At 39.2% G+C, this 16716-nt stretch overlaps 1 protein-coding gene and 1 non-coding gene across 3 annotated transcripts in view; both read right to left on the minus strand.

The window, feature by feature from the left end:
• LOC115768007 (GAS2-like protein pickled eggs) overlaps positions 1-16115 on the minus strand; it is a 78105-nt gene extending 61990 nt beyond the window's left edge. The window contains exons 1-2 of one of the 2 annotated variants that reach the window (XM_030712416.1): positions 15703-16115; positions 9571-9623 (exon numbers count right to left, since the gene is read on the minus strand). The gene's annotated coding sequence lies outside the window, so the exon portion shown is untranslated. Of the gene's footprint in view, positions 1-9570; positions 9624-12768; positions 12784-15702 lie in introns of those variants that run through there. The other variant, XM_030712417.1, reaches the window with a different exon arrangement.
• Positions 16116-16499: 384 nt separating this feature from the next.
• Trnar-ccu lies at positions 16500-16572 on the minus strand. The gene has a single exon. It is a non-coding gene; the product is annotated as a tRNA-Arg (tRNA).
• Between the last annotated feature and the right edge of the window lie 144 nt (positions 16573-16716).

Raw genomic sequence — 16716 nt, forward strand, 5'->3', positions numbered from 1 at the left:
TATTCAGTTTCCTTATATTCGATAGTTAAACCAAGCGTAGAACAAATTGAAGTCCTAAGACCCTATGTTTCTTTATCTTGAGGAGTTAATTAATCAAAACTTTTTAGAACTCATATTAATATAATACATTCCATCGGTTCCTTTTCGCACTGGTTCATTTAGATTCGATTTATGAATCCGCGTAATCTTGAACCTTGGTTCATTATATTTCGCATTAGTTTTCATATCGAACCTGGCTCGGTTCGGTTAGGGTAAAGGTTAAGGCCGGCTAAGCACAAGTTCCAATTGATGTTTCACTGTAAACTGAATCCTGATCAAACCCAATTGCCTAAAGAGAAACCAAGCCCTAAAATTGTTGTGTTCACAATAAAAATCTTTCAAAAGAGGCTAAGCTTTAAGGTGTTCATTAATTATAATACAAGAAGCCTTATGTTTCGGCCAGGAGACACCCATTAAAAGCAAATAAAATAAATGTTATTAAAAAAGATCGTAAAGATTTTTTTTGATATTTGATGTCCGATATTCGGCAACGATTTGTAAATTGGAAAGTGCGACAAAAAAATCAGTTAGCTGTATCGATATGCCCCATATGCAAATCCAATTTGAAGCCCTTCCCATTCCAATAAAAAAAGAGACCCATAAATGCATAAATGAAATGCTCTATCTACAAATCGTGCATATGCAAATGAACGACAGCATTGGCTCAATTAACCGAGTGCCACGGGACTGTGGGCAAAAGTTCCAGTTCGAATTCGAGAAAAAATAAAATAATTCTTATACAAATATTGAATGCAATTAAAATCAGTTTTGTATATATTTTACATTAAAGCCATAATAACAGAAATTCCAACAGATATTTCAGGAGAATTTTCAGCGCAATCGAAAATTTCTTTGCCCAATCAGCAGAGGTTCAAGTGCTGCCATTTAAGCAGTGTTGCCACCAAGTTGAAAAAAACTTTAATGTATTCAAAAAAAATGGCCTCTTCTTAAATTATGCCGCAAAGATTCAGGTTTCATGCCCATAGTACACAGCATTTAGCTGTAGCTTCCGTGTTAAAGACGCCCAAAAGCACATTAAACTGCCCATAAAACTGGGCTAAGTGGGCGTGGCACACGTTAGCCAGTTGGTTGGCAGCCGCACGCTTCACTTTTATGGCCCCAACATGCAAACAGCAACAAAATAAAATAATAAAATGAAATACACGAAGGCGACGACGAACACGCACCCAAGTTCGGTTGTCAGTCCGCCCGGCTGTCGCTTTGGGAGCATAAAAACCACACACAAAACAAGCCACATCTTAAAATCGAATATGATGGAACAAGCCGCCAGCCGGGCGTGTACGACTAGCAGATACCCTAAGCTCAACGCTGAGCTGGCGTCACACTCATTCGCACCGTCCTCCTCATACATACATACATACATACATACATACATACATACATACATACATACATACATACATACATACATACACACATACATACATAATATACATACATACATACATACATACATACATACATACTTACTTACATACATACATATATACATACATACATACATACATATGTACAAACATGCATACATGCATACATACATACATACATACATACATACATACATACATACATACATACATACATACATACATACATGCATACATACATACATACATACATACATACAGACAGACATACATGCAAACATACAGACAGACATACATGCATACATGCATACATGCATACATGCATACATACATGCAAACTTTAGCCGGAGGCTGTGCTTCCTCTCTATCTATGATCAATGCGCTCTTGAGTAACTTCGGAGCTTATAGTCCGATCTTTATGATATGTTCACGACTTAAATATGGCAACATTGTTTGTGCCTATACCAAGGCGCAAACATCTAGCTTAACGAGTTCTTAACATTTCTTAAGATGATGAATCTCTACTCAATGAAAAACCGACAAACATAACAACTTTGCTGTCTCCAGCTCTTTGAATATGTTGAGTTATGTTCAGAAATCATCAAAATCGATATTTATCGATATTTTGAAAATGAAAAAATAGAATCGAATAGAAACTATAAGCTCGTTCTGCAAAAAGTTCCTAGCTCTTGTAGTTTGCGAGAGCAAAGTGTTGGAGGGGCACATTTTCAAAAAAAAATATAAACCCTTAACGCCCAATGATCACAGGGTATATACATCTAAAGGATCATCAATAGAGACTTAAACAAAAATCCTTGAGACCATTGAAACCCATTTAGCTTATGTTAAACACTTATCCAGCAAAGGTGTTGGGCGGCATCGATTCAAATGGCTTTTGATGGATTGGCCGAAATGCCATAGACATCTCTGGGGTCTTGCGAGCTCACAGAAGAAGAAGATGAAGAAAAAGAAGACGAGGACGAAGAACAACAGAAGAAAGAAAAAAACCCTAAGAAATGAGCCTATAGAAAACTCAAGTGCTCTTGACTTGCGAACAAGATCTCATGTTGTTGGTCAGCTTGGTTTTAAGTTGTTGTTGTTGTTGTTGTTGCCAGTCAGGGCTGCACTTGACATTCACAAGATGCCGGAAAATTGGCAAAACTATGAAAAATGAGCACACACAGACAATACACACACGCACACACACACACACATGTCGTGCCGAGGCACAACAATAAGCTGAATGAAACTTTAGATTGCAAAATCTCCAAGAATAGAATGGAAGTTGGCTTTGAAGTGAAGCAAGCACAACAAACACACTCACACACATTCACACACACACACACACACACACACACACACACACTGGCACAACAATGTGTTGTGTGTTGTGCCAAGTGTGAAGTGCAGCGCGGCGTTTGAGGCGTTTGTGTGTTGGCCATTAAAAAAATATGAGGTAATTCAGACAACACACAACAAATTAGATAAATACACCCAGGCGAGTGACAGAGAGAGAGAGAGAGAGAGAGGGGGAGAGAGAGAGGGGGGCTTAGAGTTAGAGGGAGATACAACCAAAAGACCCGCATCACAAACTTGGCAAACTAACAACAACAACAACAACAGCACGAGATGACATTGACATAATGATTCTTAGTTAACGTTTACGATTTCAAAGTTTCTATTGTTGTTGTTGTTGTTGTTGTTGTTGTTGTTGTTGTTGTTGTTGTTGTTGTTGTTGTTGCTGTTACTGCTGTCTTTCAATGTGACTGGGTTCCGGCGTGCGTCGCTTGTGAGACTTTTGACAAGTTTTGTTTTCTTACCATGAACAAGGGTATGTAGGGTATCATAACGCGGCCAAGAAACAAATTTGACGCCATTTGTTACATATATATATATGTGTATATACATAAGTATATATATGTATATACATAAGTATATATACACATGTACATGTACAAGACTAGAATAGTCTCATCGAACGCGTCGTTCGTTCTCGAAAGATTTGAAATTCAAACATTTATCATAGTCAATTGATAAATATCGATTTTGAGACTAGTATATGGCCTAAATACACCAAATTAAACACGGCTCTATCTATCTATATGTATCGATATCTATCTATCTGTACATAAACGGGGTGGATTTTGCGAAAAGCGTGAAACACTCCTCAAAGATCATTGAAAATGAGTTTTATGCCGATCGAATAGTATACAGAAACCCTTTCTTTCTTTCTGGTTTTTCGCTAATTTTTTATACTTGCGGGTGTGCATCCATGTGGTTTTAATTACACCACAGAGTTTTATGCATATTTATAATTTTTTTATAATTACCGCCCATTTGCGCAGAGTTAAAAAAAAATACCCCGTCACTTGCGCTTTGGCACTTACGCACATTTTGCTGCCATATTTAAGAGCTGAAAATTGCATAAAGATCGGACAATAAACTCAAATAAACAATAAACAATAATTAAGCTAGGGGCATGAGAATCACAGAGAGAGGTCCTAAGAGTTCGAAGAGAGACAGAGAGTGAGCGAAGCTGTCATGTTTGCCAGGGTAACTTCTGGTCGAACATACCCGACCTGAGCACTCTTGCTTGTTCTCTGTTGACTTCACTTCTGTTCAGTTCAATTTTTCTTCGCAGTAGACCCGAAGAGCTTAATGAGTAACTGACTTGAGGCTAAATAGTTGGTTTTTGTTTTCTGTTTTTTGTTTTTTCTTAAGTGAAACCCCAAACCGATCGCCCACCCGCAAAAAAACACTTCCAAAATTCTTAATTGCAGGCCTCTGGGCCTGTGTTTGTTTTCGTTTTTGTTGTGTTTTTTGGTCAGATTCAAAGCTCATACTAGCTCGTGGCCAAATGCATGATGTAAGCTACCTAATTTGTCTTCACCTTTTGTACATCAGGTTCGTCCGGTTCGGTTCGGTTCGATTCAGTACGGCTTTGGGTCGGCTTGTCTGTCCGATCCACATCATAATTCATAATCTTTTGCACAATTTTTGCGCAGCGATTTGGCATTCAGTATTTTTGTTTCTTCTCTCAAGTCTTAAGTCATTCCACTCAGTCGTTTATGCATCAGTCATTCGTCAGCTCAAATATGTGACATTTGGTATGTGGGTTTCTTAAGGTTCAATAGGGTTTACCACAATTCACAAAGTGCAACCACCCAGCCAAAAAGAACAACTAGGGTGCTCGACCTGAAGAGACCCTGCATTCAGTATATTGTTTATACAAAAGCACGCTTCCTTCTATAAATAACATGTTTGCCTTTTGTCTGATTGGTATTCAGTCTGTACTTAACAGAGACTACATACAAAATTTGAGAACTCTAGCTCTTATAAGCCACGAGATATGCTCAAAAGGCTGTCGCAAAAGATCGATATTTATCGAATTAATGAATTATCTGCTTTACCCTTATAAAGCTGAAAATCGATACACATCGATTTAGCTAAGCAAAAATGCCACGCATATGTGATCAGCCAGTGCTATACTCATGCATTTATGCCAATTCCCCATATCTCTAGCCTTAATATACTCAAAATCGGTAATTATCGATTGAGTGAATTTCGATATTTATCGATTGCGCGAATTTCGATGTTTATCGATCGATCGAATTTCAAAATTTATCGATTTAGTTTATTTGACAAAAATATGATCTGTCAATTCTGACATCTCTAGCGCTTAAAACACTTAAAATCGCATACGTAATACTTGAATATAAGTTACAATATTATATAGTCCAACGGGCAGATTGACCGATATATGTCAAGCTCAAGAGTTTACACATATATTATTTATTTAGAGCAGGAGTTGGCTGCCTCTAACTTCATTATACCCGCTTTCACACATTTACAATGGGGAACAGGGTATAAAACAATCCGTTGATGACTAAACGTTATTAAATGTAATGAAATTTAAGTGAACGCCGCCGTCGTTTCGTACCCCTGACCCAGTAACGAGTTTGTAATAGGAACACAAGCACACACACACACACACATAAACTAATCTCTGAGTATGTGCGTGTGTGTGTGTTTTTTTCATATCTCATAAATATGCTTTTGATTAGTGCCGCCAGCCGCCCGCATCTGAGTTGATTTTGTTAATAGGCGACAATAGTGGCACGGCATTTAATCGCCCAACCGCCGCCCCGCCCACCCATCGAGCGGCTTAAATGAGCCGCACAGTGTTAATTCGATAATTGTGGCAGCCGCAGGTACTCGAACGTTGAGCAAGTGGCTCAATTTTCGAGAGATTAGCCTAATGGGAACAGCAAGAGAGTTGGCCAGATCAGCTAGAAGAAGATCTGTTGGCCAGATTTGGGAGATTAGCCAAATCATATCGCCAGATGTCGTCAGTGGATCACATATTTGAGACAATGAAGAGCTCTAGCAAAATCAGTCGGTAGATCACGATAGAATTAAGAGCTAAATCTGAGACGAGCAAGATCTCTAGCAAGATCAGTAAGCAGATCACTGAAGACGTTTCAACCCAGGCCAGATATGAGATGGCCAGGATCTCTGACAAGATCACTCAATGATCGCTGAAAAAATCAGAATCTGAGCCAGCTTTGAGATCTCTTGCAAGATCAGTATGTAGATCACTGAAGGGACAGGATTAGTCAGTAGATCAGCAGAAAAGTTAAAGACAGATCTGAGATTTGCTATCGCCACGATCTCTGGCAAGCAGAGTTAATGAATCGTAAAGGCCCAGGCCGGATCATACAATTAAAAGATTATACAAATTTCGTTTAAGCAAAGTCCAAGTCGCATTTGTTGCCTGGCTCAAAGCAACGATCGCAACAAGATCAACTTGAACACGGATTCGATCTCAAAAAAAAACATAAAAATGGTATAAAAAAAAACGGCTGCCGTTTCACTCTGAAGTGAAACTTTTGGCATTACATTGTCATATGGGCATTGTCTGTGGAATGGCAACGGCTTCAAATGATTTTATTTCACCCACAGCCCACATATTATGAGCATCCATCAAGCTGCACGGGCAGCATGCGATCTCCGATCTGTGAGATCAACATTGTGATCGCGGCTGGGCAATTAATAAACAAATAAAATGGCAACAACAATGCGGGTTTATGACCACAACACACGCCCCTTCCCCCTCCACACACACGACCCAGCCATGGGCAACTAAATTTACAATGTGCTGGGAATCTGGCGAATGATCGCATCGCCGCCGAAGTTGGAGACAGACGGCGGCTGACATTGCCCCCGATCGCGCCAACCAACAAAGAAATAAAAGAAAAGATACGTGGCAACACATTAAGTGCCAGCTGCCAGCCCTCATAATGAGCAACTGAACCAATAAAAAGGAACCCCCTAAACTCCCCATCCACCCTCGACGATCGCTGACCAAGCTCAGGCTCCAAGTAACGCCTGCCACAGCAGATCAAGTGATCGATACAGCAAAGCGTTATATGAGAAGACGAATACAGTGATCTGTAAATAATGCACAGCTTTTAGAGTCCATTCTCATAAGAGACACAGTCCTTCTACGGCAAGCGAAGCGATCGTACTAACAAGCAGAAATATGAAATGATGAACAAAACAGATCTGGTAAAGATCAGCTTATTTTTCAATTACTGTTCAAGGTTCAAGGAATCCACTTATATTGTATAACTATAGCTGAATTTCACTCTCAAAAAAGGTAAACTGATCTTTCTATAGCTCAGACTCGTAGAGTCCATTCCCATAAGAGACACAGTCCTTTTACAGCAGATGCAGAGTAAGATGATCGCAATAGCATGCAGAAATATGGAAAGATGATTGAAAAAAGAGCTGCTAAAGATCAGTTCTTTTATCGTTTACTTCTGTTTTATACTCTTAAGTAGTCAAGATTAACCAATCAATATCATGAGGGCTTATATGATCAACCGATCCTCAACGATATTGTCTATGCATGTCTAAAATTTATCTTCTAATAAATCAATTGATCTTTTCTAAAACCAGCTGTGAACGAAAATCAGTTTCTTTCAGTTCTACTTATGGAATAAATCAAGATCTACTCTCTCTCTCTCCCTTTCTCTCTCTCTCTCTCGCTCTCTCTTTCCTCTATTATCCTGGGAACTGTTTTAAGCAAATACATAGAACCAAGAACTCAACTTCAATGGAAATAGTAGAAACGGTTTTCTTTTTTCAAATTGGAAAATCTGTAAGTCATGGATCATTCAAACCCTGTTGCTACCCTTGGGCAAACACTTGACCCACACACAGGCACACACACACACACACACACACACACGTGCACTTTAGTATCGACAATCGAATAAATGGACAACATGTCGAAGCTGACGTCGAGCTGTCGAATCGTGCAATAGATATTAATAAATATTGAAATATGGCCAGAAATACATCGCCGGACGATTAATGACAAACGACAACAAATCGTTTCCCGGCCGATTGGGCAATCGCGCGGCTCGATTGGATCGATCGATTGGATCCAGCTTGGGATCGTTTGGGATCGTCGTTCATTGTTCGCTGCTCACCTTTAGCGTCAGTTTCTATCTATGAATTAATTTGTACCACGTTTGACCAATTTGTCTTCAGTTTTTTTTGTTTTTATATATATATATATTTCGTTTTTGGTACTAGCTCGTTTGAATGACTATCGGCGCGATATGATAAGCGGCTGGGCATGTGCATGGAAAACAAAAACGTAATCCAAGCTCCGATTGAAAAACGAAACCGAAAGCCAAAAATAAAATCAAATTAAGTGAAAGAAGTAAAAGTGTTCGAGTTGCCAGTGCACGACTAGGAGATGCTCTGAGCCCAGGCACACGAACTTTAAGTTCCTTCTACGAACACTTCCTTGATGAACTCCGTTCTTTCTAATCCGATCTCGCTTAAAATTTCAGGGCCTAAATAGGGCATAAAAAGATGTGTAAATACCAAAGCGCAGTGAGTTTGAGTTGGGTTTCTTCCAGTTCTGGGGCTATTTAGGTATTTCTTTAAAAGGGTGCAAATATTCTGGAATTGTTGTCACCAAGCTTGTTGTAGCTATGGGATATGGTTTCTTATATGTGTCACACATAACATTGATAAGCTGGCATGCCCTCTGGCAGAGTATTACGATAAAAAAAAAAAAAAAACAAAAAGTGTAACCGAAAACCCAATCAACGAAAATGCAATCAAAATTAAGCGACAAACTGTGCGTCATATTTTTTTGTATTTCATTAATTTGTTTTCTTTTTCTTGTTTTTTTTTTTTTGGCAAGCAGCCCATAAAGCGTTTCGAATTCTTGACCTACGACATGATATGTCTATATACACACACATATATGCATGTGTATATATATATATATATATAATTGTGAGTGTCGCACATCTGCTCGATGCGGAAAATGACGAAACATTTTGTATTTTAATTTTGATATTCGCATTTCTTTTAACCAACGCACGGATATCGGACGCCTTGTGATTCAGATCGAATTTTGCGGAAAGTATGATTAGCTCGGAGGCGTTCACTATATAAATATGCTTAAGGCATGTGTGTGTGTGTGTGTGTGTGTGTGTGTGTGTGTATATTCGGGGTTCTTTGGGGCAGCGAGAGGGCGTCACGTATAGCTCGATAAGCCAGTTATGAATGGTTCATTTGGGGCATTACGCATAGCTTCTTACTTGGTACTCGAAAATACGTCACATAACCGGCCAAACCGGAAAGTGAAAACATTCTAATGCCGAATGTATGTAGATATAAATGAATAGTAGATAATAATAAGAGGAATTCAATTGATCATGTAGTAGCAAATCCTATGCACATCAAAGTTGTATAACTTTCATAACATAACATAATGAAATCTTAATGGAATATGTCCAAAAACATGACTTTACATATAGATGTAGCAAATAAATACATATATCTGTAATAAATAGAGAGGCTTCTTTAATAAAGTCTCTGCTTTTGTCGTGATCGTTTGCAAGGGTCCAACATTCTGTTCTTGAGCTGGGCAACGCCGGGTAATTTCATCAAGTACACATATACATCTAATCAAACTCCTTTTCTATTCTATACACTTGCTTGTTATTTGTATTTTCATTTTGCGTTTCATTTCATGGAAATAGTTGCCTTGTATGAACCTAACCTCAAACCGAGCAGCCTCTTTGATCTTAACTTCGAATAGCCTAAGACTTACCGAACTGATGTTGAGCGTCTGAAGAACGTTATTGTTTTTGTAGAAGAACCCGTCTGAAGGTAAACAAAAGATGAAAATAAGTAAATACAGAATATTTGAATATAGATATTATTGTACTATTGAAATGTTGAAGTATGCAAAGGTATTGTGTGACATCATCAGAAATGTAAATGGAAAACGGTAAATGGAGTTTTATTTGCTTAATGTCATTGAGCGTTACACACGCACACACACACACGCACACACACACACACACACTCGATATACTCTTAACAAATAAGTCAATAAATAAAGGCGTTAACACTTGGTTCGAATGGCCTACGTAAATATGCGATGAAATGCGCGAAAAACTACGAGTGCGAGTCATGATGAAAACGCCGTGTGGACAGAAAGAGACAGCCAGAGAGAGAGTGAGAGAGAGAGAGAGAGAGAGAGAGACGGCAGACTGGCAGACATAACGTGCGAATACTTATAGAGACGGACAGACGGACAGTCGGACAGTCGGACAGATGCGAGTGCGAGTCCAACCAATACAACTTGGCAGCGCCGTGTAGGCTTGTCTCGCAATCACAACACACACACACACACACACACTCGCACACAAAGTTGGCAATAAGCTAAAAGCCGAAAAATGTTTGACAAGCGGAAATGGCAAAAAGCACAGCAAACACGCGCAGAAAACAACAACAACAGCTGGCAAACCCAACCGAAAAAAAAAGAGAGAATTAACTAAACAGAACACAAAGTTGCGCTGGTCACACTTAAAGCTAGGTCCTGCACTGCCAGGAATCAAGCATGTTTGTCCCTAGAGCTGAACTTGGATTTTTATTATAACTGAGCTAATGCAACTTTTTATTATGAAACATCAATCGTTGTTCCAAGTCCAAAAGAGAATTTTCAATAAATACCTAACCTCAATTTCACAATTTTATAGTTTATTTTCTAGCCAACTTTCTGGGCTTAAAGTTTGCTTCAAACTTCGACGACACTTCCATGGCCAATCCCAGCCATAACTGAACCTAATCTTGCCTAAGCATGACAACTTGTTGGAATATTAGTCTAATAACTTGAAGACCTTTTGCCTTTTGTAACCTAACCTCATTTGTTCAATTGATCAATTAGTTTATAGAGATGCACGTGCTAAGCCAAAGCTCAATTCCAATTGTTTCGCACATACATAACCTCAAAACTAAATTTGAAACGTTTACCAACACCTACTCAAGCCAGTTTGCAATTGCTTTGAGAACTCATTCAGAGCTCTCTTAAGCCGAATGCTCCTTGGGCCAAATCTAGCCTAAATTACACATAACTGACCAAATCGTGACACCTTCTGTTTTTTTTTTGTGTTTAGCAGAGTGTTTGGACCTTGGGCATTGTTCCCAGATTCATTCAGTGAACAATCCCAAGAGTGTACCTAACCTCAACTGGCATTTTGCTTCCTGGGAAAAAGGTGTGTTTGATGTGTCTATTGATGACAAGACGAGCTCAGCAGCAGGTAGCAGGCATGGCCAGGGGCAAGGTCAGCCTCGAAGGCGTTAATGCATGACCTTTGGCTTGGTCCTTGATTTAGGTGTGAGTGTTGACGTGAAATGCCTGCGCATGCGGTCATCAAGGTCGCCGCCCGAACAGCTGGCATGACTCAATCGCCCGACCACCCACTATTTATTGCCACGACTATGACTCATGGAAGTTTACCCAACGCACCGGACCCAACATCCATTCCAGGCCAGGCCGTGCCTCAGACATGTTACCTTGTCACAGCAAAGAGCTGGAAGTCTTTGAAGAAAACATTTGTCATGTAAAGAACTCGACAAAACGTTCAGATAAATAAACATATAGTTTATTTGCTCTATATAGTTGATGTTCGGTTCTTATCAGAGCCAACTGCATATTGTGTGCGATGGAAAAGAACAATTCATTTACATATGTACACAATCATACTGATTATTTCTGACATATATGCATAGTTAATATATACTTTTATGGACACACAGTTGTGTTGGAAAGTATGCGTACACCCAAAGATAGCATATGCCGTAACTTAAGCCAAGCATACGATTGCGGCTAAGAGCTGCATTTTAGTTAAACCAGTCCTATATATCTATATATATATGTCAGCTGTTTATCTAGATGAATTCATTTGGTATCTAAGTGATTGACTGACTGATTGACTGATTGAAACCAAATCTTTAAGGCTTGGAATCTACATTTTTACGTTGTTGAGCACTAGACGGGATTCTAACAAAATGGCAACCCTATTTCACGCTTTCCGGTGAATTCACTTCCCTTCATGAAAGCAATTATGCATCGATATACAGAGAAAAGAGAATATTTGCAAGATCAACTTGAAATTCTATCATGTAAAGGAATGCAAGAAACTATGCACAATAAGCAATTCATCTATAAAGTTGACTACCAGAAATATGAATTATTTTTTTGCTGTACAACAAAACTTTGTCTTAAGTTTTCCGATATGAATATATTTTGCATATACTTTATATATATATACAAATATTGGACAGATGACAACTAGAATGCAAGGTCATATATATTATATATAATATAAAATATATACAAAATTATATAATAATAAAAACTATAACAAAATAAAAATAATATATATATATATATATAAAACAAAAAAACCAAGACAATTTATATATATATAATATTTTTTATAATTTCTTTTATTGCATTATATTTAATTTTTGTTGATTTAACAGAGGTCTAGACTTTTGCAGCAAACTGTGTGTTTGTGTGCGTGTGTGTGTGTGTGTGTGTGTGTGTGTGTGTGTGTGTGAGTATGCAACTACATCTATAATAGATGCATAAGTAAGTGGGCTTTAGCAGCCTATTGCCCATGCAGCTAAATGCGGCGCATTCCGCAGCAAGCACACACACGCACACATACACACAGAGAGAGAGAGAGAGAGAGAGAGAGCGAGAGAGAGAGAGAGAGAGTCTGACAGTTATTGGGTGGCCAGGCAAATGGATAATGGGCCAATATAATAATAATAATTTTTGCAACCAAAAACCATAGACAATCGAATTGTTTTATGCACAATCGCGTTTTCCATTTGATTTGTTTGACTGCACGACACGCAAATCGATGGTTGCCACCCTACAACAACAACAACAACAACAACAACAACAGCTGCAAAAACTATCGACGAAAATTACGTTAAATTCTGCGCTTACTTTTGCTGCACGCGACGCAGACGCCGAAAAATCGCGCAAACAGATGAAAACACACACAAACAAACGACAAGGAAGCACGTTATTATAACGGTAAATGTGCTAAATTTTGTTCGTTTCGCTTAACTAATAAAAACAAAAAGTAACGTACAATATACAGTAAAAAAAAAAAATCACACACAGATAACAACAAGCAGAAAGAGCTAAAGAAACGGCAACGTCGGCCACGACGCGACGCTGACGCTGACGCTGACGTTAACGCAAGCGACGTCCGTGCAGGGCCGCAGACAAATCGCGAAAACTGCGGCAATTGCCAGCGACGACGTCAAAAGGCGGCCCAGGACAAATAGTAACTGGCGGCTGCGACGGCGACGGCGACGGCGACTGCGACGCCAACTCCAGATGACTTTGGCACAGCCGCAAGGGTTGGATCGTGCTCGACTTCGGGCGGCGCTTCGTGCCGGCAGCGCTGCTCGCGACTCGCAACTCGCGAGAGCTTCAGCTTCTACGCAAGTCCTGCCGCACTTGAAACCACCAATTTCAAGCACTCAACGACAAGAACAAGAACTATGCCCGAATAGTTTGACCAGGCACAGTGGGTCCAGTGTTGTCTGAATGCGCCTCAAAAATGGTTGGCATATAAAATGTTTCTTCGTATAAACTTTTGATATAATAAAAATATGAAGAGCATATAAGCCAGGCTCGTCTACAATATCATATCAACTTAACTATTCTCCATCTGAATATCGACTAACTGTAACATGTGGCCACTATGGGAAACATTGTGACCTACAACCACTGTAAGCTTTGCTTAGTTGAGCTTGATTTTGTAATGTCTGGCAACCACTGTGCCTTGGACTTTGTGCCTCTTGTCAAATATTAATGTAATCCATAAAATGCTATCTGTGTGTTGTTGTTTCGAAAATAGCGGAAAGGGGAATGGTAATGGAACATGTGAAGGGGAAAGAAGGGAGGGGCAGGGATGGGAACAGGGCGCATGCGTTCCAAACAGAGCAAAACATATGGCTGCCAGAGAGCAGACAGTAACCGAGCTCAAGCTGCGATTCAGCCAAGTGTCTGTGTTTGTTTGTGTGTATTTATCAGCCTTTGATGACTGTAATTGTGTGTGTGTATGTGTGTGTGCGGCCCTTGGCTTATCAGTTGCATTCGTTCCGTTCGAAAAGGAAATTTTAGCAGAATTACCACAGTTACAGTTATACAACAAAGACATTGGTAAATTCTCTCACGCGCTCGCTCAGCCGCAATCTTTGGGCTCTCGCAACAGTCCTTGGCTCTCTCGCGGATTGCGACGGCGGCGTCCAACAGGCGTAAACAGCTGTCAAATGTTTGTTGACACACACACACGCACACGCACACACGCACACCCACCCGCGGTGCCTGGCAAATTATACCGTTTATTTTTTGTTATTATTCTTCTTGCTGTTCGCCAATCGTTTTGCTATCTCGCTTGCGCCTATGCAAATGCATCCTGTCATCGTTTGCTTTTTGTTTAGCTTTGATTGGTTTTGTTGTTGCTTGTGTCATTTGCTGATTGCCGTTTTTTAATTAGCTGCGTGTACCGTTAGAGCATTTTTTAATCAGGCACAGCTGTCCGAGATGCATATATATATATATATATATACCATATTCTGTTATATATATTACATGCATATGCATGTAAATATGTTCAATTCTATAATAATGGGCCTTGCTGCATTTCCTGCCAAATTTTTCGTTGAGATTGACAAAAAGCTGAATTTCGAAATATTTGCGCTTAAGCAAATTTACAAAACTGTGTCAACCGGGTTTTTGGCGTTCTGGGAATTATCACAAGGGGTTAAGCAAAACTGATCAACAACTACAGTGCACACTCGCTTAAGCGGACAGCTACGGTTCAACTTTACAGTTAATATATGCACGTTTTACTAAGATTTAAGATCATTTCGTTCTTAATATTTTTTTAGAAAACTGGCTGTCCAAAAGAACTTTCTGCTGAATAGAGTATTCACTGTACTAAAAAGAAAGCGTTGAGTAAAAAAAAAGTAGTGTTGCAAAAGCTCAGAGAATTGAAAAATAGTCGCAAACTGATTTTAAACAACTTAATAAAAGATAAGCTATAAAAAAATTGCAGAAATAATTGCTTGAAATAAATCTGAAACTGATTCGAAATTGTTTATTCTAATAGCTTTTTATGCAAACATTAACTTTTTCTTCTTCTTCTTTTTTTTTGGTTATGTCTAGTGAAATCTCTTCCAATCAAGAAGTGCGCGTAAGAGCCGGAGCTCTGTTGCCGAGCTAGATAGATAACCCAATAGATAACCCAACTAACCGATAAATCCGGGCTCGGGCACTTCAGATATGGTTCGGCAAGTGACCCACAGATAGGCAAACAAAGGCCGTTGTATCTTTTGGGGCCGCCACAAGAAGCCGAAGAGCATGCCAAACGGCTGTAACCGACTGGCCCAATACTCTGCACTGAGCTGAAAAATGCGATAGGGTCTAGCTGTGAGAAGTCGCAACAAAAACTCAACACGAGACTGGTTCGGGTAACAAGTGGACGCAGCGAACCAATATGCTCGCTTTTTATCAGAAGTAGAAGAAAACTCTACAGAAAAAAAAAATAACTGTTTTGTTTTAGTTTTTTGTTTGACTTTCGTTTTCAGTTCGTCTTTTGCGCAGATGTTGCTTATCGAGTGGGCTACAACAACAACAACAACAAAAGGGCAAGCAAAAAATTCGGCTTGAATCTGAGCTTCAGTTTCGCTGCAATCAAATCAAACACGAAACATGTGTAACGGCACTTTGGACGCTCTCTTTGCCATTGTGGGCAGATAAGGCGTGCAAAAAGCATATAACGGTAACGCATTGCCATTTTGAAAGTGTCCGCTGCCATCTTCGCAAATGAAAGAAACGCATAGAATTTACAGTTAAACGTACCTTTGTATATCGCTGGTTCGCAGCTTTAAATGTCAATTGTTTTGCAAATATTTGATTTGAATAGAAACCATTAAAACAAAACAAAACAAAAAAAAAGTAGGTAATAAATCACACGCGTAACTTGTATTAGGACTTTATGCAAAATGGTTGTGTGCCAATGTCTTGAGTGGCGTTTTTTTGTTTGTTCAGAATTCGCAGCATGCAAATTGTTAAATTTCAATTTGCATAAAGCACAAGTAATTTGACACAGTTCGTTAAATTTATTGGTTTTCAGTTCGACTGTTATTGTTTGTGTGTATATTTTTAATGTTTCAACTATCAGCACAACAACAAAAAATATAATCAACAAGAACAGAAAAAAAAAATAAGAAAAAACTAACAGAAGAGCTCGTCGGCAACTTTGCGCTTAACGGACACGCACATGCAACAATGCGCGCGATTGATAAACAACTGAAGTTTTGGCGCGCGAGCGCGTGCCATATGCGACCAGGCGGCACATAATACAGAAATACCAAAAAAAAAAAAAAACTACAACAAACTGGTCACACCAATGCAGCGAACAGCTGATCTGCACACAACAGCCATACAGCGCCGTACAGCAGACGAGTTAACAGAACGACTCCACACTTAACAGACTGTAAGCAGGCTGTAAATAGGCCTTGATAAAAACAAAAACAATTTATTAATCGTCAAAGAGTTGGTTCTATTAACTAGGTAAGCAAGTGTATCTAGTTTTGGGCCAAATAATAATAATATGAAATAGTAAAAAGTTAACAAAATATTGAATTTATTCACTTTACCCCAGATGGGACTCGAACCCACAATCCCCGGCTTAGGAGGCCGATGCCTTATCCATTAGGCCACTGGGGCTTGGAAACAAAGCTGACAAAACACAGTTATAAGCTACCGGCCAGTGCGTAGAAACAACAAATACAAATACACGCTAAGAAAAACCCACACAGTTGTTTAAGCAAATGGGAAAGCAAATAAAAAACAAAGACAAAATATACGCAC

This window comes from Drosophila novamexicana, unplaced genomic scaffold (assembly GCF_003285875.2).
Source record: "Drosophila novamexicana strain 15010-1031.04,08,12 unplaced genomic scaffold, DnovRS2.1 tig00001554-arrow-arrow-pilon, whole genome shotgun sequence".
Lineage (NCBI taxonomy): Eukaryota > Metazoa > Arthropoda > Insecta > Diptera > Drosophilidae > Drosophila > Drosophila novamexicana.